Below are 23723 nucleotides of genomic sequence, written 5' to 3' on the forward strand. Positions count from 1 at the left end.
TTGCTTTTACTGCATTTAAGTATGTGCCTTGAATTCCTGATCTTTCCAAGTCTTTTCACATGAAGCGTTGCTGAATTTTGTCAAATGCTTCCTCAGTATCTAATGAGATGATCGTGTGGGCTTTCTTTTTCTTTGAATTTGTTTATATAGTGGATTGCATTGATGGATTTCTTTATATTAAACCGTCCTGTGATAAAGCCTACTTGATCATGGTGAATGATCGTTTTGATGTGTTCTTGGATTTGGTTTGTGAGAATTTTATTGAGTATTTTTTCATTGATGGTCATAAGGGAGATTGGTTTGAAGTTCTATTTCTTTTTGGGTCCTTGTGTGGTTTAGGTGTAATTGTGGGTACATAGAAGAAATTGGATAGTGTTTCTTTGTTTCTCTTTTGTAAAATAGTTTGACAAGTATTGATATTAGGTCTTTTTTGAGGGTCTGATAGAATCCTGCAACTACACCCATTTGGTTCTGAAATTTTTTAGTTGGGAGACTTTTGATGACTGCTTCTATTTCTTTAGTGTTTATGGAACAGTTTAAATAGTTTAACTGATCCTCATTTAATTTTGGGTACCTTGTATCTGTCTAGAAAATTGTCAATTTCATCCACATTTTCCGTATTTTGTTGAGTATAGGTTTTTGTAGTAGGATCTGATGATTTCTTGAATTTCCTCAGTTTCTGTTGTTATGTCTCCCCTTTCATTTCTGAATTTTTTAAAATTTGGATACTGTTCCTGGCCCTCTGGTTAGTCTGGCAAGGGGTTTATATCTGTCTTGTTTATTTTTTCAAAAAACCAGCTCCTGCTTTTGTTGATTCTTTGTATAGTTCTTTTTGTTTCCACTTGGTTGATTTCAGATCAGAGTATGAATATTTCCTACCTTCTACCACTCTTGGGTGTATCTGCTTCATTTTGTTCTAGAGCTTTCAAGTGTGTTGTCAAGCTGTTAGTGTATGATCTCTCCAGTTTCTATTTGGAGGCACTTAGAGCTGTGAGTTTTCCTCTTAATACTGCTTTCATTGTGTTCTTTAAGTTTGGGCATGCTGTGCCTTCATTTTCATTAAATTCTAAAACCTTGACCAAGATATCCTTGAATAGAGTAACGTTCAGCTGCCATGTGTATGTGGCATTCCTGGTGTTTCCGTAGTTGATGATGACCAGCCTTAGTCTATGGTGATCTAATATGGTGCATGGGATTATTTCAGTCTTTTATTGTATCTGTTGTATCCAATTATATGGTCAGTTTTGGGGTAGGTATCATGAGGTGATGAGAAGAAGGTATATTCTTTTTTTTTTTTTTTAGCATGAAATGTCATATACATATGTTTCAAATCCATTTGATTCATAACTTCTGCCAGTTTCATTGTTTCTTCGCTCAGGTTCTGTTTCCATGATCGGTTTATTAAAGAGAATGGGTTGATTTTATGCATGTTTCTTGGGAGTGGGTCAGAAGTCGGTACTGTGGATAAATCCTTCCTGTCCTGTATGTGAGTATCTTTGAAGAGCTTACATTAAATACATTATTTTTTTTAGAAGTGTTTTTTCTCCTCTTAATAAGTTAGCTGCACTGACAAGACAGGATAATGACAATCAAAGAACACTGTCGCCTTAAGGAATGATTTGACTGCTTTGGCTTGCCTGTCACACATGTGTCAGATCCATGAGATATAGATGAATTGGCTCAGAGGTGAAAGTGGTACTTGGGTGATTACATATGTAATTAGTGCAATCAAAGTGAAATTTATTTCTATCTCTCATGTTACTGAAAATTGCTTCAAAAGTTGGGGCAGTCTTCTTTCCCTGACGCTGGAAATCCTGGCAGGCTATTCTTTATTTCTGGCAACAACAATCTTAGGTCTCTGGTTTTTGAAGTTATAGAATATAGTATTAATTCATAAAGCCTCAGTCCATATAGTGTTCATTATTTTAATCCTCATTGATCCTTGCATTTTCTTCCTCTTGGGAAAGTCAGCTGGTGGTATTTTGTACTTTCCTTCATTGAGACAGCAGGTAAGAATCTTTACAGTGAAGGTTGTGTTCACAGCTTCTGTCTTACATAAATGCTTGTATTTTCTCCAAAATTCAAACACACAAGTCAGTTCTCAAGTTGAAAACATTAGAAGGGGTGGCATTTGGTGAGGGGATTATGTTAGAATATAAAGTTCCCACGGAATGGTATTAGGGACCAGATGCAAAGATTTCAGACATGTCTTGGCCCTGATACCTTGTGAGTGTGCAAAATAATTGTACTATTCCATGATCCCAGAAGTATGCCCTAACCAAACACCGATTCTTATGTTGTGTTAATTGTGAACTTCTTGGCTTTTGGAACTATGAAATATATATATAATTTTTGTTATTTATAAGGTCTTCAATGAACATATTTTGGTATAGGAGCTGGAAGAGACTAACAACAATGCTTATCTCATTTAATTTACTCTCAAACTCATTAGACTCATTCAGTGGAAAAGAAAAAAATGCAAAAAAATGACTTAAGATACAATAATCTATCATGATGAGGTAGAAATAGGGGATATATCTAGTAAAGCTTTGGGTAATTGTAGATATTCTAACCTGAAGATTCTCTTCTCTATGAATTTCAGTGTGTATATGTCAGAGGAATGATTTGTTTTTGTTATTTATTAATTGTTATTTTCCTAATTTGGTGGTACTGAATATAGAACTCCAGTCCTCACAATGTTATGTAGATATTCTAACACTGAATTATAGCCTCACAGATCTCTTGCTACCAGCCACCTGATTATAATGTTCTTCCTTTGAAACTTACTTGCTTCTGTCTCTCAGTTGCTCATAGTGCTGGGCTCTATGAAGAAAAACTACTCTTGTTTTCATTTCTTTCTAGGAAATTTACTACTCTCTGAGCTAAAATAGCCCCAGCTGCTTTCCCTTTTAGAGCATGGCTAGCCATCTTTGGCTTAATAATATTTTGGCTACATAGTTACTTTATGACTTTTAGATACTAATGAAATTTTCATCTTTTGAGAGCTGAAAGTTTAAGGTTATGAATTTTACAATTGAAACATTCATTGTAATGCTTTAGAGAGAAGAAGAAATATCTTCCATATATGTTTTTCCTTTCTTTGGAGAAGTATAAGTGTTAAGCGCTTCAGCATTTGACATAATGATTCTCTACATATTTCAACAGTTTGTAATCTTTGTCATTATCAGAGATGTTGCTATTAACATTTTATTTACATGCTCAAATTTGAGTATTGGTATCAAATAGTCCTATATACTCACATGTATATTTTTGGCAAAGAGAAGGACTTACAATTTAGCCACTGTTAGGCATATTTTTGCATGGGTTGTCTCCTCTGTGTATCTCTTTCAAGAACTGGGTTTAGTAATAATGAGATAAAAAAGAGTAGTTGTATTGCTTTTTGTTATTATGACCAACACTCTTGATTGATCATAAAACTGTGGCCTTTTTAACTACAGTTTCTCTTAGATATTAGATTAGCTAATATATTGGGAGAAAAAACTTTTGAAATAACTAAAAAAATAGGCTAGTGGGAAGTATTGAATCCTCCTACAGGGGTAATTTTCTAAAAATTGAGTTAGAAGAATTAGATTTACTTTATAAGGTCTCTAGTAGGTTGGATGATTTAGATTATTATTAGGTGCCAAATGGCAATAGAGTGTACTGGGTCTGTCCTAATTCATGAGGCTGGCAAAACACTTCATAACTCTTCATTTTTAATTGGCCTTCTGTACCTGAGCACCATAGCTCACATTAAATGAACCATGAAAGTTAAGGATTACTGTGCTGGCTGGACATTTGTATTGGTATTTTAGCCTTTACTAGCTTTGTGGGATTTACAAAGTTAGGGCATTTGAGGTCTTAAGAATTGTGATTATATTTTACACAGTTAATTTTTTTAGCTTGTATAATATGAGAAAACAGATATTGTTTTCTTCTTATAATGGATATATGTTTTTGAGCTATAAATTATAGGGTTCTACCTTATATTTTAAAGGTGAGTTTTTCAAAGCTCTGATTATACACACACATTCATATTTATGGTCATATTTAACACATTTGCACATTGGAGGATTAGTGTTTAAATATTTTTAATGATAATATTTACAATCTATTCATACTATGATTTTCCCTTTCCTAGAGAAAAATCACAATCCACATTTTAATGAAAAGGAATCAGAGTCTGGAAGGATTTAGTGAAACATTTAAAGCAATAAAATAAGTACATAGGAAGTATAAGATATGCTTCTAGAAGATTGTTAAATTACGAGATGGAAAGATTCTCTGTTGCTAAGTGAGTTTATGAGCTGCATTACCAACATATACCTCTCAAATTTTCTGCTATGGCATAAGTAGAAGTAAATAATTAAGATGTGATATTGATATTTTAGAGTTAGTTGCTTTATTTAATTTTGAATCCCAAGTTATTTATGTTTACAGATTTGAAAATTAAAATACAACAATAATAGTATTATCAATGTTATTTAGAACAATTTGAAATAAAAAGTTCAGAGATATTACAAATGAAGAGATAGAAGAATAATGTTCTCTTAGATATTAAATAATATCTAAGTTTGAGTATGGAGGGAGATAGAGTAGCCATGTTGTTATCAAAATTGCTATAGTCTAGGTAACTGAAGGAGCTGAAGGTGTCATCATTGGAAGTTAAGAATTTTTATAGTGGTAAAATCTTGAAGCTGAAAAGAAATATAGAGAAACATAGAACTGTTTTGTGACTTCAGCTATGGATCACAGGATTTGAAACAAAAAAATACTCTATAAAACCGAATGCAATATCAAATTTAGTAAGAAAATCACAGACACACACACACACACACATACATCCACATATCCAAGTCTTAGGTCATCATTCATGATTGCTGTATAAAATCTCCATATTCACAGTTATATGTAAATAATTTTATTTGTGAGGATTAAGTGCAATAGTCTACATAAAGTACTGACAATAGTGATGGACATCTAGTAAGCACTCAACAGATATTAATTATTGCTATTACTGGTATTTGTGAACAAACACAGAAGCTTGAGAAACACTGGGGCTCTTCAAATAACATCAGTGAAAGTAGATAATGACAAACAACCATATAAACTCAAAGGATTAAAACTATTGTGTTTGTCTGTGTCTCCCAAGTTCATATTTATGGCTTGATCTCTCTATTGGTTAGATTCTTTTCTCAACTTGACACAAGCTAGAGCCTTTTGAGGGAAGGGAACCTCAACTGAGAAAATGCCTTCTTATTTGGCCCGTAGGCAAATCTGTGAGGCATTTTCTTGATTGATGGTTAGTGTAGAAGTTTGCAGCACATCATGTGTGAAGCTAAACCTGGAAAGGTAGTCCTGTGCTGAATGAGAAAGCAGCTTGAGCAAGCCATAAGAAAGGAAGTCAGTAGGCAGCATTCTTCCATGTTGTCTACTCCAGGATCTACCTTTCCTGTGTTCCTGCTCTGACTTCCCTCAGTGATGACTGTAAACTGGAAGAATTGGATGAAATACGTTATCTGTCCCACGTTGCTTTTGGCTATGGTGTTTTATCACAGCAATAGAAATCTAAGACAATGCAGATGTCCAAGAAATGAGAGCAAATGAAACCTGACATAACCACAATGACAGATTAATTGGAAAGATAGAAATACAATGGATCTTGTAGTATGATAAACATCTTTGTAAAATCAATATTATAAAAGAAGAACAGTTGATTAGCTGTCATTGGAGGAACTGAAATGTTGCAAATGGGATGAAGTAAAGATGGTCACCTTTTCATTTTTGTGTAGAGTGTAGACTGAGGATGGATCAACGGATATGCTGTTTATGTTAAGAGTCAAAGAGGAACAACATTTTACTGACAAGATAAGCATTCTTTTTTTGTTTTAGTTGAAATTTGACTTCTTAGTTGTCTCTTTGGAGATTTTTGAAGATATTACTGAGAAGCTCAGAGCTAGATAGGTAGGCAGATTTGACTATCAATCCCATGGCTGTTTCAGCAGACATATGGTACTTGAAAGAATATTGAGAAAAAATTGAGGACAAGTTTAAGAATTAAACCTTGGGGATGTTTGCTCTTATGATGAAGCAGAAGGAAGTATAATTAGGTACAATAACTCTGGGAAAATTGTAGTTAGAGACTGACGAAGGGAACTGAGACCTGAGACAAAACATTTTTTTTTTTTACTTTATTTTAAAAAACAAAGATACATATACAGATTTTTAAGCATTTTGCATAAAAGTATACAAAGACATTTTTATAAGGTTGTAATTAAGTATTTGTGGGTACCTATACATACACATATGTATATATGTAACAATAATATAGGAAAAAAGGTTATTAATTTGAGAAGATAGGAGAGAAACTGGGAGGGGCTGTAGGGAGGAAAGGGGCATGTGATACAGTTCTATTTTAATTAAAATATATTCTTTTATTCTTTTTTTCTTGATCTTCACACAGTCTGTGGGTTGTTTCTGGGGTGTTCAGAGCTTTCTCGGGCTAGTATCCCATTATCAGTGACTGCATATTATGTCTGTTCTTTTGTGACTGGGTTATCTCACTCAGGATGATATTCTCTAGATGCATCCATTTTCTTGAGAATTTCGTTAGGCCATTGTTTCTGTTAGCTGAGTAGTACTCCATTCTGTAAATGTACCACAATTTTTGTATCCATTCATCTACTGAAGGACATCTGGGTTCTTTCCAACTTCTGGCTATTATAAATAGAGCTGCAATGAACATTGTGGTGTATGTATCTTTGATGTATGTTGGAGCATCTCTGGGGTAAATGCCCAGAAGTGGAATAACTGGGTTTTCAGGTACTTCAGTACTATGTCCATTTTCTAAGGAACCGCCAGACTGATTTCCAGAGTGGTTGTATAAGTTTACAATCCCACCAGCAGTGGAGAAGTGTTCCTCTTTCTCCACATCCTCACCAGCCGGTTGTGGTGACAAAACATATTTTAACAGTAGTGAGACAGTACCGAGAAATATATATAAAGGATGGCATAGCAACTCAGTGAACATGCTTAAATCTATCCTGGAGGTGTTTGTAGCTGAGGATAGGTGAGCTCTTGCCAGAGAAGAAAGAAAACCATTTAAATTGAATCATTCCTCCATTGTAAAATGTGATGCTTTCTTCTGTATCCATTCACAGTCACTATCCTTATTACTTACTTCACTTCGTAAGGAGAACCTTTGTGGAACTATAACCTGCTTGGGAGAAAGGAAAATATTCTAAAGAGATACTTCTATCTCTCATTATAATTAATATATTATTGGAAAACAGATTCCAAAAAAGGGAGATTTCCTCAATTTCATGGTTTGATTCAGAAATTTTTCTTGTTGTAAGGCATTTGTACACATGTCTCTATTTGTTGCTGCTTCTTGTGAAGATTGACCTGATAGAACCTTGCTGAAGAAAGCATTCACTGGAGTACACTTTGATATTAAAAGTCTTGGATACTCCCATTTCTCTATTTCTACTTCAGTTTTGCATCTGAATATGTGACCTCTCAACTTTCTGCTCCCGGTTCTGTGCCTGCTGTTTGCTGCCAAGTATCTTTTCCCTGACATTCTCTTCTGTCTCTGTCTCAGATTTTATGCCTAATTAAATTCTCTGAGCTATAAATCATGGTGTTTTATACCAGAAATAAATAAGTACCTAATATTCCCAGGAATATGTGTCCTTGGAGAAGGAAACACTTTGGCTAGACAAGAAACTTGAATGCCAGAAAGAGATTTTCTATAGTTTAAGCAACTTGTCAGGTCTCTATGTGATGTTTCAACCCTTGACTCCAATGGTGGATAAGAAAGACAGACTGAGGCAGTTAGCTGGATCTCTTTATTCTTCCCATTATGGCCCCATTGACTATTTTTAAAATGCACTCCACTAATAATTTTGTTCTTTTAATTGGATTGTTGAGGATGGGTATCTGTCCCTGGCTTTGGTACCTCAAGTTCAAAATGGAAGATAAATACATCATGACCCTCTTGATCTAATACATTATCTATAACAATGACTATAGTCATTTGTTTATTTGAAATGACTTGGCCCTTATTACACTCTAGTCAAGATGCTACTCTGGAAAATAAATGAATCAAGACATGTGTGCTTCCAGTATTCCCATAAAAACGGAGTTAATTGAAAAGATTAAAAGTTGAAACTGTAAGGACACTAAGAGATAAGGGAAAAAAAGACCCTGTAGGTCATGTCATGTTTAGATATTAGCTGTATTTCATTAACTCCAGTACATTTCTATTAGATATTAACCCAAAGAAAGAAAGTGTCTTGGTAGTGTTGTAAGTAACAAGGATAAAAATGACACGGTGAAAATGATCACATCAATAAAGTTTCAATGAGTTAGAAATATTTATGATGTGAGTTAGCAAGAAGTCATGAAGTGGCCATGGTTTACCGATGCTAAAGTGATGGAAGAAAACACACAGGCACACAGACCCATAGACACACAGGGACATAGACACACACACACACACACACACACACACACACACACACACACACACACACACACACACACACGGGGGGGGGGAGCAAGTGAGAGGAAGAGGGAGAGGAGTGACAGACTGCTAAGCAGAGGGTTGACTCAGGGCCCAGAATATTCAGGAATCTGTTCCTAAGAGTCTTTGAGAGGTCTAATATCCCTAATTTAGGATTGGTTAATTTGAAAAAAGACAGGGAAGACGATATACCCAAAACCTTTGTGTAAACATGTTCTGATCTCACTTTGAACTTGTAAGAAGCCACTGGCAGGGAGTTGCTACTGGCTGGAGAAAAAGGGAAGAGGAGAAACTGAAATTGTGCTATATTTGATATCTATCTGCACCCTTCTGCCTGCCTTTCTATCAGAGACCTGACTGCCTCCTATTCTTAAAAGTAGAATGTCTATCTGTACCTGTGAAAGGGGACTCTGAGCAGAGGACAGAGTTTAATATTTCATTCATTCAGTAATTTCCTTTTTTAGTTTTACTTTGTTATTTATTAATTAATTGATTGAAACACATTGAAACTCACATTTATATTCAAGTACAGGCCCAGTGCCCTCCAAAATTGTGAGCCCAAATAAATTATATTTTTTTCTACATTGATTGTATCAGGTATCTCTCATGATAATGTAAATCAATGCTCATTGATTAGCAAAAAGGAAGTTTCACAGAATGAATAATCAGAGATACCGTTATTATAATTTATAGTAAAAGGATTGAAGCAAAGTCAGCAGTGGGAAGGTGGCCATGGGGCACAAAGTCAGGGGAGTCAGGTGTGAACTTTCAAAGAACCTCCCCATTAGAGCTGCAGAAGACACACATGCTTCTCAGATCATAAAGACCAGGCTCAGCACCGTGAGTGACTCTTGACAGCATTGGGAACAGTTAGGAAAGCAAATGCCAGATGCCAGCCATGTGACAATGGACAAACAGACGCTCCCAGGTGTATATCACTTCCTTTGGTACAGTGGCAGCAGTTCTTGTTGCTTATCTTTTGTTTCGCAGTTATTTCAACTGTTTTATCCTATGTGATGTACTCTGAAGCAGCCTACCATCCAGAGAGATGTGACTGTCAGTTGATACATACACAGAAACCATGGATACACTATTCTTGTGCTTTCATTGTGTTTAGCTACCTATTTCCCAACAGTTCCTTCTGCATCACACCTTTGGTGGAGCCTGGGTGTGGAATTCTGCCCCATGCTTCCTTCTTTCCTCAGATCTCTCTTGACATTACATATTGATCTGATGACATAGCCAAGTTACTTTGAAGGTTAATGGAGAGAGCATCCTTCACTTTGAGTATCTCTTTTATGTTAGGCTATAATTTTCTTTCCAAACAACTTACACAGATATCTCTACCTAGGGCCTACAGGAATTGTCATTAAAATTAAAAGACAATGTTTATGAGGAATGATAAACTTTAATGAAATCCCATAAATATTTAATATTAATTAATGTAATTCTGCTATATATATTGTTATTCAATGATAGTTTACTGGTTGAGAAGTGGACAGAGACATAATTTATGAGGCTAGTTCCCCAGTTATTTGGAATATCTATAGAAAGCATGAACCACTGAGAAGGTTATCATGATCAGATCTGTAAAGTGCTGAATTGATGTTTGACTGAGATATTGCTGTGCTTTAAGTGAATGCAACTGACACACTGTCTACCTTTTTATTACTGCATATACATTACCAAGGAAGTGACTTCTTTATTCCTAAAATTTTATTTATTCTCTTGTTCCTTGTTATTCAAAGCGTGTTTCATAACCTAGCAGGAGAAAGATCATCTGGAAATTGGTTTGAAATGCAGAATATTGGTTCTATCACCAGACATACTAAATAGAGCATGCATCCTAATTATCTGTCCATTGAAGCCTATTGTAGTTTGACAAATGATGCTGTAGTAATCACTGTCCTTGCCTTTTCATGATCCATTATCATATTGCAGCTCCAGTTATTCTAGGGATTATTAACTTGCCAAGAACCTTGCATTTAAAATCTATAAACTAACACATTGTTTAAAACTGGAATCTTTAAACTGTATCAATCTGGGCAGTGCTTTTATAGTATCAACAACTGATCAACCAACACATTTATCAACCTCCCACCCCATGGGCCTCTTAGTTTCCAGCAATTGTTTAAAGATGACTTTTCTGAGAAAAAAGGGTGTGTTCTAGTTTGCTGTCTATTGCTGTGATAAACCACATGGTTAAAAGTAACTTGGGGAAAATAGAGTTTCTTTTGGGTTACAATTTACAGTCCATTAGGAAAGCCAAGTAAGGAGCTCAAGGAAGGAACCTGGAGGCAAGAGTTGGCTTGATTCTTCTGGCTTGTTCAGCTAGCTTTCTTGTACATGCAAGGGCGATCTAAGAATGTATTACTAACAGGGGGCTGGGTCCTCCTACACCAATTTGTAATCAAGAAAGTGCTCCACAGACAGCCACAGATGATTTAAGCCACAAAAATAAGGGTAACAAATGGTAAGCTGTTGAGTGGAAGGAACAAGAATGAGAAATAATGCAAACATAATAGTGGGGACCAGGAGGTCTTACTTAAGTTTATGACTTATGTCACACTAGTTTATTAAGACTTATAGCGTCATATGTACTATTTGCAGGAGTAAAATGTCCAAGGTTGCAGAGAACTAAGTCGTATAATGTTGGCAAATAGAATATGGCATACTTCAGACTCAGTGGCCTTGTAATACAACTACAGCACAGGGGGAAGTGTTAGGTTTCTAGATTTGACCCCATCAAGACACTGGTCCAGTCCACTTCTGGATAAGGACAAAGGACTAAAGTTCCCTTTGTCCTTTCATCAGGGCCTGTAAGAAAATCTTTGGTTTATAGAGTTCTCCACACCATCAATCTGGTGGTTTCCACAACTGGGGTTCCTGCTTTCCTCTAGTGTCAACTTGACATCTAAGATTAGCCTTCAAAGGCTGGCATCAAGCATGGCATTATCCACCACAATGTAGAAAAAAAATTTTTATCTCTTCAGTGATATTTAGAGGCAGGTAGCTGCTTGCCTGGCTCTTTATATGTGCGGCAATCTTTTTACTTCTCTTTTCTGCTTTTTTATTCATATCTCCCTGTATCCTGATGCTAGAATATACCGGAGAATGATCACAATTTTCTGGCTCTATCCAAAGGGTATCTCTTGTTCAGAGAGGACAAAAGCATAATGCTTTTGGATTGTCCTACTCTCACAGTTAGTATTTCTTCATCTCTGACTCTCTTTACATCTCTCACTCCATCTTGTTTAATCTGTAGCCATTCATCGATTCTTTGAGTTGATTCAGCATAAACCTAGTACCTTTAACAAAAGTTTATATCCTACTGGCTTGTATGTCCCAGTGAAAAATTCCACTGCTAAGATATCTGGTTGCATAGAATCATTGCTTTACAATTAAAATGCAAGTCACTGTGAGAAAATAATTTATCAATATAGTGATCGAATTTCATATAAATTATAATTTAAACTCTATTTGAATTTTATTTTTTCAGGACTTTCTAGAAGGTGGTTAATTAACATTAGAGTTTGATATGCATATTGAACAAATTTACTTATTAAAATGGAGTTCATAAGTATTGAGATGATTTATACTGGAAAGAAATATTCTGTTTGGTAATTTAAATTCTATTTCTTAGATAAATAGTTTTATGCTTCTCTAAGGTTAGCTAAATATGGAAGGTGATAGGCTTAAGCCAATGAAAAGAATGCATGAGTCTGACCCCCCTCCCAGATTCTGAAGCCACATTGCTCTCTAAATAGGATTTTTTGTTAGTTCCTTCAGATTTTTTTAAAAGTCTGAATACACTGTGATATAATTTTCTGAATTAAGTAGTCCGTGCCTTAGTCTTATTATTTATAATTTGTTAGGAGTGTTTGATGGAACTGAACAAAATGTGTGTAGTCAGTATTTTATTCTGTATTTATCTTAGCTCACTATGAGAACTAGAAACCTTATTAACAGCCACTGAAATGGAATGATGGGAAAGCTTGGCCACGTTGTCTCTTCCGATTAATGCCAGAAAAACTGAAGTTTGAAACCAGGGGACTCAAGGAAGCTGAGCTCATGAGCGTAGTTTTCACGACAAGCCTTATTTTTATTATTACGGATCCTTTGATAATGTATTTATGAGTTTAAAATTCACCACAGAAGCCTGCTTCATAGCTCAGTATGATCAAAATTATATAAAATACATTGTTATTTGTATTTAGAATAATGTCTGAGGCATGGGAACATCATTTTCCATAACTTTTCTCTAGAAACTGAGGAAGGCCACAGGCATTCCCATGTTCCTTCTTATATTTATTGCCATTCCAAATCCCTTCCTGAGAAATATCAAAATGGAGTGTTCTCATGTGTGTGTCTCAAGCTCATTGTACCTCACAAAACCCTGGTTCACACTCCAAGGATGAGATTTGTCAAAGTCTTTTTTTTTAAATTTCTAAGGACAGAGGCTGGAGAGATGGCTCAATGGTTAAGAACACTGTCTCAATTAACCTGGAACCCTGAGATCTCTCACTGAGCCACCAACCGGGCAGCATACATGAGCTAGTCAGAGGTCTGGATACATATAAAGCAAAGAAATGCCTGGTCTGGCTTCAGTTGGAGAAGACATGTCTACCTAACTCTCAAAAAACTTGAGGCCCCAGGGAGAGCTGGCAGGGGTGGGGGACATCCTCTTGGAGATGGGTCGGTTAGGAGGAATGGGTTGAGGAACTGTGGGAGGGCAGACCTGAAGGGGGGTCAATGTCTGGACTGTAAAAAAATAAAAGTAATAAAACAAAGAAATTTCTAAGGACATTATGAATCCATGACTTCTATTGTCATTGGGATTTGGTACCCAGGTCTTATGTGAGAACATATAGTTTGTCATGATGGGGAAGGCAGTGACTCAGCCATGGGAGAAGTGGTAGACTTGTCTGCATCTGGCTTTTGCAGGCAGCAGACAGGGCAGGAAGCAGAATCAGGCTACAAACATCAAGGCCTATTTCACTGCGGTCAGTGGCTCATCTCTAAAAGGTTTCACAACCTCCTGAACAAGTACCACAAGTTCAAGAACAAGTGTTTATGCACATGAACCCATGGATGGCATTTTACATATAAACCATAAACTTTGAACACAAACTGAACTTACTGTGACCATTTAGAGCCTATCCCCACTACTCCAAACCATTTTAAAATTGATAATCTATATTTGGAAGCATAAGAGAATGAAAGAATTAGATATGGCAAACACATGCTATCTAAAAGCCAAAGTTTTCTTTAACAAAAACCCTTAGGAAATTTTAAAAGCATACTCTAGTAAGCTTATCTTCAAATACAAAATACCTCCCACTGATGGACATTTTCTCTGGCCTTTGATGCTAATGCAAAGATCTTCAGGAATGGGACGGTTTCAGATTTGGTAGAGACTCAGAACTGGAAAATACGTGTAACATGGCACACCTAGACATGAAGATTAGGATGTTACTAATGCCCCAGAAATGTTCATCGTTTCTGAAAGTGAGATGCTCCTGGCAAGTAACCCGATAACAGCACTGTTATTTCTGCCTTATCAGCTTTCTAAGAAAATCAAATTAAATCAAGATTAACTTCCAGAAGGCGATTGGACTTATTCAACATAAGCTAATATAAAACAAGCAGGAAAGCATCATGAGGGAATTGCAGCAACCACACAAGCTTCACTGCAAGAACTGTAAAGCCTGTATTTTAATAATACAGTGGTGTCAGTTCCAGGGAATCCTAAAGCTCTGTTGACATCATAAGAGTTATTAGTAGACAGTGTAAGCCAGGGACAAGAGAAGTCAGAGGGACTGCTTCTGAGTTTATATGGTAAAGTTATTGCTTCTGTGCTCGGCTGTTATGTATGCAGCATTGGGGAGTAAGTGAGATCGCAAAGGTCAGATTGCCTGTTCCTTTCTGTGTACCCCAGGACAGTATTTACCTTTGTCTACCTCAGTTTTCTGCTTGTAGTCAAAAGTTAATGAATGTATTTTGACATAGGATTGTGTGAAATTTAAAATAAAGTAAAAAAGTGGAACTATTAAGGAAGTGCCCGGGATAGTGTTAAAATTCACAACAAGCGTGAAGGTACTTGAGTAGTAAATAGGCAAATGCAACTGTTATGGGGCGTTGTCTGGAGAGACAATTATTCCTCCGTAGGAGGAGGAAACTCCCATAAGAATGCCAGTAAATACTGAGAGGAGAGTAGGAACAATGTGAACAGTCTTTTCCATTCTTTTTTATTGGGTTATTCATGTATTTATATTTCCAATGTTATCCCCTTTCTCATTTGCCCCCTCTCCCAACCCCCCTTCTGCTTCTATGAGGATGCTCCTCCTCCCACCCACCCACTGCCACCTCAACACCATGGCATTTCCCTACACTGGGGTAATGAGTCTTCAAAGGACCAAGGGCTTTTCCTTCGATTGATGCCAGACAATGCCATCCTCTCCTACATGTGTGGCTGGAGCTATGGGTCCCCCCACCTCACCATGTGTATTCTTTGTTGGTGGGTTAGTCCTTGGGAGCTCTGGAGTGTCTGGTTGGTTGATATTGTCATTCTTCCTATGAGGTTGCAAGCCTGGCATGGGGACCCCACTGGAGGACCTAGACAATTTTAAGTCTTAATGGCAAAACACCAGTGGGCTACTGACTTCAAGTGAGATCCTAGAGCGGCCAAGTTTCAGAGCAGAACTGTCATCCAGCTCTTTCCACAAACCCTGCTGCTGGCTAGTTTTTCATTTCCTTACAAGTCACAGTTTAGCAAGCACGCATTCTCCCTCTCTTTCCAATGAAAACTAAAATTAACACACGAATGTGCACATACAGCACAACACACAAAGGCTTAGACTAAAATCATATCACAAAATCATTGCTGTCCTTAGGCACTTTGGGTCAGGGACAAGGGAGGAAGCTAACTTAAAAGGGCAAAATAGATATTTCTAGGACAATGAAGCTGTTCTGGGTTTTGCTCATGGTGAGAACTATACAATGCACTACATTGAGTGACCTATATACATACAATTGAGAAAAATTATCCAATGTAAATTATTCCTCAACAAAGTTCAGAATAAAAGGAAGGGAGTTATGGGGAGAAATGGCCAATTTATGAAATAAATCCCCTTAAAAATAAATAATCTATGAAAGCAACTAGAGTGACATTTGGGTTACATATTTGTTTCTCAGTAAGATGACAATTTAGCTATAATTCCATCTAATGATCATTTGACTTATAATATTTATCTTGATGATGATGTGAAATCAGTATTAAGTATGAATTTTCAGCCTTGATTGTGATGGCAGCTGGTATGGTTAAATATTTAGCTTTTATCTTTCAGGTTGTCTTCTAGTCAAGGCATTTATGGTTTAGGAAAATTCCTAGCTGTGATGAATTTATTGGGATGTAGTCGCATCATAGATTTAGAAATATCGGAAGATTTTAACTTGAGATCGTGAAATATGAAAACATAAGTTAAAATGGATATAGTCATAAATCCTTTTAGAATTAATTAATAACACTGAGAAAATAACTTTACCAGCAACCAAGCAATATTCACAAAGGCATAAAGATATTAAAACAAAAAAAACAACCAAATTATTTGAATTGTCTTAAATTATGAATTAATTTGGTATTTTCTCCTGATTCTCTGATCAATGGCACAGTATAGAAGCTCTTACGTTTCTCTCCAGTGAGTTTAAACTTTCATACTCCAGGCCCACCTAGCTCCTACATTTGACTCTGTTTCAGAAGTTAACATAGAATTTTGATTTTTTTTTATGATTTTTTCTTTCTCAGTAACACTCAAGATTAGTAATGTAGAAACTGTAGACTTCAAGCGAGCTGATAGATGGACCCAGTAAGTACCTTTAAAAATAGCAAATGGTCAAATCTGACCTTTGGATGCTGACAGTGGAGGGGTAATTGCATTGAAATCATTTCCCTTCCAGGGAGAGAAGCTTGCTGAGAATTGGCTTCCTGCTTAAATAGAATGGGGTTATTTTATCCTTACAAGTGAATCTTCTGACACTTTGAAGCCAAGTGTCATTACTTTTGTCTGGCTTGCGGATTGCTGGATTCTCCATAAGTGTGATTTAATAGCCCGAATCTGTCATGAAATATTTATAGCTTTTTGTGCCTTGAAGATTTTGAGTTTTACTTATAACCACATTATTAGTGAAATTGTGTATATATAGCATGATACAGTATAGTATCTTGTACAAGTAGAACTATTCTAGTACAAGGGTACATTTTGGTTTGAATTTGGATAACATCTGGATGCTATCTGGTAAGAAAATGTTTCTTCAGCAGTGTAGACATTATCTTCTGCAAATTTTAAAAGGATAAATAGTGAGATTGGCTAACTAATCATTTTAATTAAGTTTAAAAATGAAAATTTAAAAGCAAACCGAGGTTGTAGCTCAATGGAAAAATTTTACCTGCCATGTGGAGACCCTGGGTTCAAATCCTACCCGAATAGGATAAAGTCAATAGTATGTGGTTGAGATAAACTTATAATGAGTTAGAGTATTTAAAATTTAAAGGTAAATACCATATACGTGCCTGACCTGAACTAACTTTTTATATTCAAATTGGAGTGTATTTGTAAAAATGATGTATTTCACTGTTCAAATAGACGTTCTGATTAAGGTAATATTTATATTTTATAAAAGAATGGCCTTTTATGCACAATACACTTCCTTTTATTTTCATTCTAGTTTTATGAAAGTGTAACTGACAAGAGCTGTATACATGTAAGGAATGTAGAATGCTGACATATGTAGTCATTGTGAAGTCATTATTAAAATAGAACAAAATGACACATTCAGTTTCCTTTGTGAAAAGCACATTTGAGATTATTCTCACTGAATTTTAAGGGTAAAATGGTTCATTTTAAAAATATATTGACCATTGTGTAAATCACACGCCTGCAAAGTATTTATAGCTGAATGTGCATTTTAGCCATAATATTCCAACTATGTCTTTCCTTTAGTTTGGGAAATGTTGTATATTAGTTTTTGTGAGTTTGTTGTTTTTAGATTTCATATGTCAGGACAACAAAACAGCACTTGTCTTTCAGCATTTAGCTCTTTTGATTTATGGTACTGTAATTTAGAAACATCCATGTAGTTGTGGCAGAAACCTCTACTTTTTAAAGACTGATTTAGATTTCTCTCTCTCTCTCTCTCTCTCTCTCTCTCTCTCTCTCTCTCTCTCTCTCTCTCTCTCTCTCTCTCTCTCTTTCTCTCTCTCTCTCTCTCTCTTTCTGTGTGTTTGTGTGTGTGTGTGTGTGTGTGTGTGTGTGTGTGTGTGTGTGAGTGTGAGACATTTTTTTTAACCACTCATCTTGAGTAGATACTAGTTATTTCTACATATTGGGCTTGTAAAAATTCTGCAAAATGAACACTCAAGTGCAGGTTTCTTTTTAAGAGTGTGATGTTATATCTGGATCTATATAGAATTGGGGTTGTCGCTCATATGACAGTCGTAGTCGTACATTCTACATTCTTAATGAGAACTTTGTATTAATTTCTATTATTTCTGTTCCTCTCACATCACCAATGCTGGATTTACACATACATGCATGCATGCATACATACATACATACATACATACATATACACACAAACACATATAACAAAGATATTACAAACACATATATCTTACATGCATTCTAAGAGGTATGAGGTGATACTGAACTCTGGTTTTGGTCCATATTTTCCCAACTACTGAAGTCCTGGAATACATTAATAGATCTATTGGCCACTGACATATTCGTTTTAGATGCATTGATTTTAGAACTGGGAATTTGTATATAAACCCATAAATATGTATATATTTCTATCTATATCTATGATTGTATCTATGTATCTATGTATCTATCTATGTATGTACAGGTATTTTTCCATACAGAGTATTTTTAATGTCCCTTTTGTTTGTTTTTGTTGTCTATGAGGCCAAAGTCACAATGCTTTCTATATTTTTCTAGAAATTTTACAGATCCCTTTAAGTTCATTTTGTATATGATTGGGAGTGGAGGGTATGGCTTTTGCTTTTGTACTGATATTAACATTTTCCAGCAGTGTTTATTGGATATACTGTTTTATATTATACATTTTTTATATCTTCCTTGTATATCACTATACATATGGGAATACTTTCTATATTGATGGCTTTTAAATTTATGTTTCCATGAAAATACCGTACTTCTTAGATTATTCTCTGTATAAACAATGACCTGAAATCGAAAGATTTGATACTTGGTGGCTGTTTTGTTTATGATTATTTATGTCATTTGTGATTGCATTTAAATTTTATGGTGATTTTCCAATTTGTATAAAAATGTTCATTAGACATTTGAAAGGGATTATGTTGAGTCTATATAACATTTTAAGTGGTACTAAAATGATGTCATTGATTCATGTGGCCCACAGACACAAGGTGCTGTTCCAATTGTTTGGTTCCTTGGTTTCACCAGTGTTTTACAGAAATGAAGGGAAAATAGATAATTCACTTTGTAGGGAGAATATTTTCCTAAGCATTTTATTCTTTTAAATGCTGTTCTGTTGAGGGGGTTTGTTTTTTTAGTTTTTGATAACATATAAGAATCTTACTTTACAGAAATGAAGCTGTCTTTCGTATATTGGATTTGTAGTCTAAAGCTTTAATAAATCTTCCTAGTTCTCATAGAAGTGTGTCAGAAATTTCTATGTATAGATTATGTGTTTTTGTATATTGTATATGTATATTGTATAAGTGTATATGTGTGCTGTATAAGTGTATATGTATATAAATGTATATATGTGTGTTCATATTTTATAAACACTTCTTTAAGTCATTCCAATTTGAATGTCTTATTTTTTTAGCTATTATTGTGATATTTGATTTTCAGCTTCATAATTGTGATGAATCAAAGCTATTGACTTTAATAAATTAAAGCATAATTGCATTCCAATAGGTCATATACCACCTGATGGTGGCACAGTAATATTTAATGGACTAATGCACTAATTGTATATTACTTAAAAACTTTTTGCATTTATGTTTATTTGAGATGTTATACTACAATTTAATTTTTAAAAACATAAACACAGAAATATAATATACACATATATTCACATTATTATTCAGAGATAAATTGAGAGAGAAATTTTCATACGTAAATAATTTATTAGTCCTTATATATGTAACTTATTATTCCTTATGTATACTAAACTTTGTTATTAGTATTCTTCTTCTTTTTTTTAGATTAATAAATTTTATTTGCCAACTCTTTGGTGAAATGTAATTATTTCCAGTATCTATACTTTTACCTTTCAAGTATCTCAGTATTCTCTATTATTACTAATTTTTCTGACATTCAGCCTCGAGATATATTAGGCTGGAGAGATGGCTCGGCTGTTAAAGGCTAGGATCAGAATCAAAAATATTCGTATTATTCTAAATATGTATTACCTAGTAAGAGTTTGATCTATTTAAAGTATGAGAGGTGCTTATTTAATATATAATTATATTATATCATGATTATTATATTCAAATATGTATTTTGGTAGTATACTTGCTTTAATATTAGGATAATGCCAGTCCTGCAAAATGAGTGTGAATTAGTTTCTCCACATTCAGTATTTTTGGAAGAAGTTGCAAATACTAATAATTGGTTACTCAACTTTTATAAGTATATGTAAGAAGTTTATATCTGTTTGTTGCATATATATATGTGTGTGTGTGTGTGTGTGTGTGTGTGTGTATGTGTGTAAATTTATCTGACCTTTTAAACACATGGATTGTTTAATCTAGTGTTTAATTTTCAAATATATGTAAAATTTCTAGTTTAATTTCTCATATGTCTTGTTTTCTGTATTCAGAACAGCTGAATGCTTTTAATCTTGTTGAATTTGCTGGACTATGCTTGTGGCCTAACCTAGACCAACACTATGGTTGAGCATTGCCTATTATAGAGACTGTATGCACATGATTAGAATGTGTGTTTGGATGAGATGTTTTGTGTCTATGAGGTCCATTTGATATATAATGTACTGCAAATCCAGAGCTTACCTGTTCATTTCCATTGTCAATATTCTACCCACTATTGTGAGCACAAAAATCCTGCATAATTAGTCTTTCTATTTCCTCTTTCAATTTCATGAATATTTACTCTGTGTATTTATGTGTTCCCATGTTTGGTGCATGCATATTTATGGCTATACTTTTTTGATGAATCTATTTCATTATCAGAATATTATTATAGTATATCTTTTACTTTAATTTATAATTTGGACTGTCTGTTTTACATAATACAAATACATCAGAAGTAAATACTTTTGATCTGTTTTAGTTTCTATTTGCATAGAATATTTTTCCTATATCTTTTAAGTTAATTTTTTTCATGTTGGTAAAGCTAAAGTAAATACCTTCTTGGCAGCTTATAGTTGGTGTTTATGTGGTAATCAATCCAGCCATTTGGAATTGAGTTTTGTGTAGGGTGATAGATATAGATTGGTTTTCATTCTTCCATGTATAGCATTCAAGTTTGATCAGAATCAATTTTCAAAGGTACTGACTTTTCTCAGTTTTCTTGGTTAAAAATCAGGTGTCTTCATGTCTGCGGAATTATGTCTGGGTTTCATTTTTATTCCACTGATCAACATGTGTGCTTTCTGGCAACACGATTCTGTTTTTCTTGCTGTAGTTCTGCAGTACAACTTGAAGTATGGGATAATGATACTTCCAACAAGTCTTCTGTTATTCCTGGTTTTCAGTTATCATGATTGTGTGTGTGTGTGTGTGTGTGTGTGTGTGTGTGTGTGTGTGTGTGTGTGTGTGTTAATAATTAATGAGCATGGATATACTCTTGCCATGTTAGGTGTTTCACCATATTCATGGCTTTACCTTTCCCTCCCATTCCCAACCTTTCTTCATCATTCTTTATTTTTAAAGAATATCTCATTTAGATACCTGTTTTGTGGTTATACGACACTTTTCATAAACCAGTTAAAACTATATTTTAAGCTGTTAACTTTGATCATACATAAATGTCTACAGTCTTAATTCCTAAACTCTACATTTTGTTTTTCTAAATATTAATGAATTATAGAGACAGCATTTAAAACCACATTTTTCATTTAACCCTTATATGAAAGTGAAAATGTTAGTTTATGCCATCAGTTTATAAGGATATTTTAAGTTTGAGTTTTATGAGGTTTAAACTTACATACTTTTCTTCATGCTACTGATTAACATTCTTTTGTTTCATCTGAAGAACTGTTTTTCTTCTATCATTATTTTTCTCTTGATAACACTGGTCTTGCTGTGAAGTGCTTTGAGTTTTTCTTCTTTTGGCAGTATGTATATCTGCCCTGGTTTCAGACGCACAAAAATTCGATAGTTGTCATCTCATTTGTGTTGTTGTTACAGACTTCTTCTGACAAATCTACTAATAGCCTCGTATTTTTCCTAGTTTCTTTTCACTGCTTTCAAAATCTTCACACATGGAGTATTTTGTTATTCTTTTTTTTCCCTTTAGATTTTGTTTTTTATCTTCACATTTAATGAATGTTGCCTGTAATTTTAAAAAGCATGCTTCTGCCTTCCTGGGAGCTTGGCCTGTGCTCTGAGACTTTAGCCCAGGATGGAATGCAACTGACCCAGAAAGCAGGGAGCGGCTGTCTGTACTCCAATTCCCCTTTGGCTTTTCTTTACTTCCTGCAGGCTACCTTCGCCAAGCTGCCAGCTACCCACCACCTCTTGCATGCAGAAGAAAACTACTTCAGTCAGCTTTAGTATTTTATTTTAAAACTTGTCAGATAACACAATTGCTGGGCGCAGAATCTTTAGCCCCAACATAACCCTGTCTGATATCAGCTAATCCACCTGTGGTGAGGCCTCCGGTTTTTGCTACCCCAAGACTTTACATGGTTGATGTGTGCCTCTCATTCCAAAGCTTGGCTGAAGAGCTTTCTATTTCTCTTGCCTGTGTCTTCTTTTCCTCCAGGGTGCTGAAAGTCCCACCTTTACCTTTTTGCCCAGCATTTGGCTCCAGGCCTTTTTTATTGACACAATCAAGAAACAGTTAGGGAATCGACACCTACCTCTACAAAGGAGGAACCCTCCTCCACCAATCTCTACCGTTTCATGGCTTCCAGAAGTTGAGCATCATCAGTCAACTTGATTAAGGAGTCTGGGTCGATATTAAACTCTTTCTTGGTTTTCTTTGTTTCATTTCTATGAAGGGATTTTTCAGACTAAAATTATTCTTTTATTCTTAGAAATATAAACTGAATTCTAAATTTCCTGGTAATTTCCCGAGGGTGTGAATAATATACTCACAGTTGTGTATCTTCAGCATTCTGCAGAGTCATCTTGGCTGCTTATATCGCACGATGCACTTGCCATCTGAAATGGAAAATTTTAAAGATAACCATGAAGGTGATGAGGTATGATATGATTTCATGGACCAGTTGGGCAGTGGAGATTTCACAAGTGAAGTAATCCTTCCTTGGTCATATCTAAACTTCCCTTTAGGGTCTGTGCTTCTGTTAGTAGTGCCAACAGGCTCTTACTTTGTAATCAGTCTCTACAGTCTCTTGCCAATTTCCTCAATATTGTGTGCTCCTCGGACATCTGTAATCTGACTTTTCTCTTTGTGAGGATCTACATACAGAAGCTCTCTGTGGTGCCTCAAATGTCTGTGAAACCAGGCAAAGAAAGCAGGAACATTAAAGTTCAATGGTACCTAAAGCTACAGAGCAAGTTCCAGGATTGTCTTGGCAACACGAGACTTTCGCTCAAAACCAAAATAAAGAAAAGAAAGCTCCTATTCTGGATCTTGTTGACATCACTTCCCATCCACTCACTTTAATTTTTGGTATTCAACAGCATACTAAAATGTGCAGCGGGTATTTATTCTTATCTGGGAAGTGCCATGCTATTCCTATAATCAAAAGAGACTAGTGATAGATGATTGTAATTACGTTACAAATGATTCTTGTTTGGTCTCTTGATTTAACTACATGTTTGATATCATGAGTAGTCAAAATATGACAAGCCTTGCTTTTGGCTATGAAACTTTTGCAAATATTTTAAATGTGTCATGTTTAATTAATGATAAGAGCAGAATATTTAGGAAAAGCATTATTTGGAATTGTAAGTGTATAGATAGAATCATTAAAGAATTCACTTTCCCTGTGGTGGAAT

Source organism: Micromys minutus, assembly GCF_963924665.1.
Source record: "Micromys minutus genome assembly, chromosome: 1".
NCBI classification, from domain to species: Eukaryota; Metazoa; Chordata; class Mammalia; order Rodentia; family Muridae; genus Micromys; species Micromys minutus.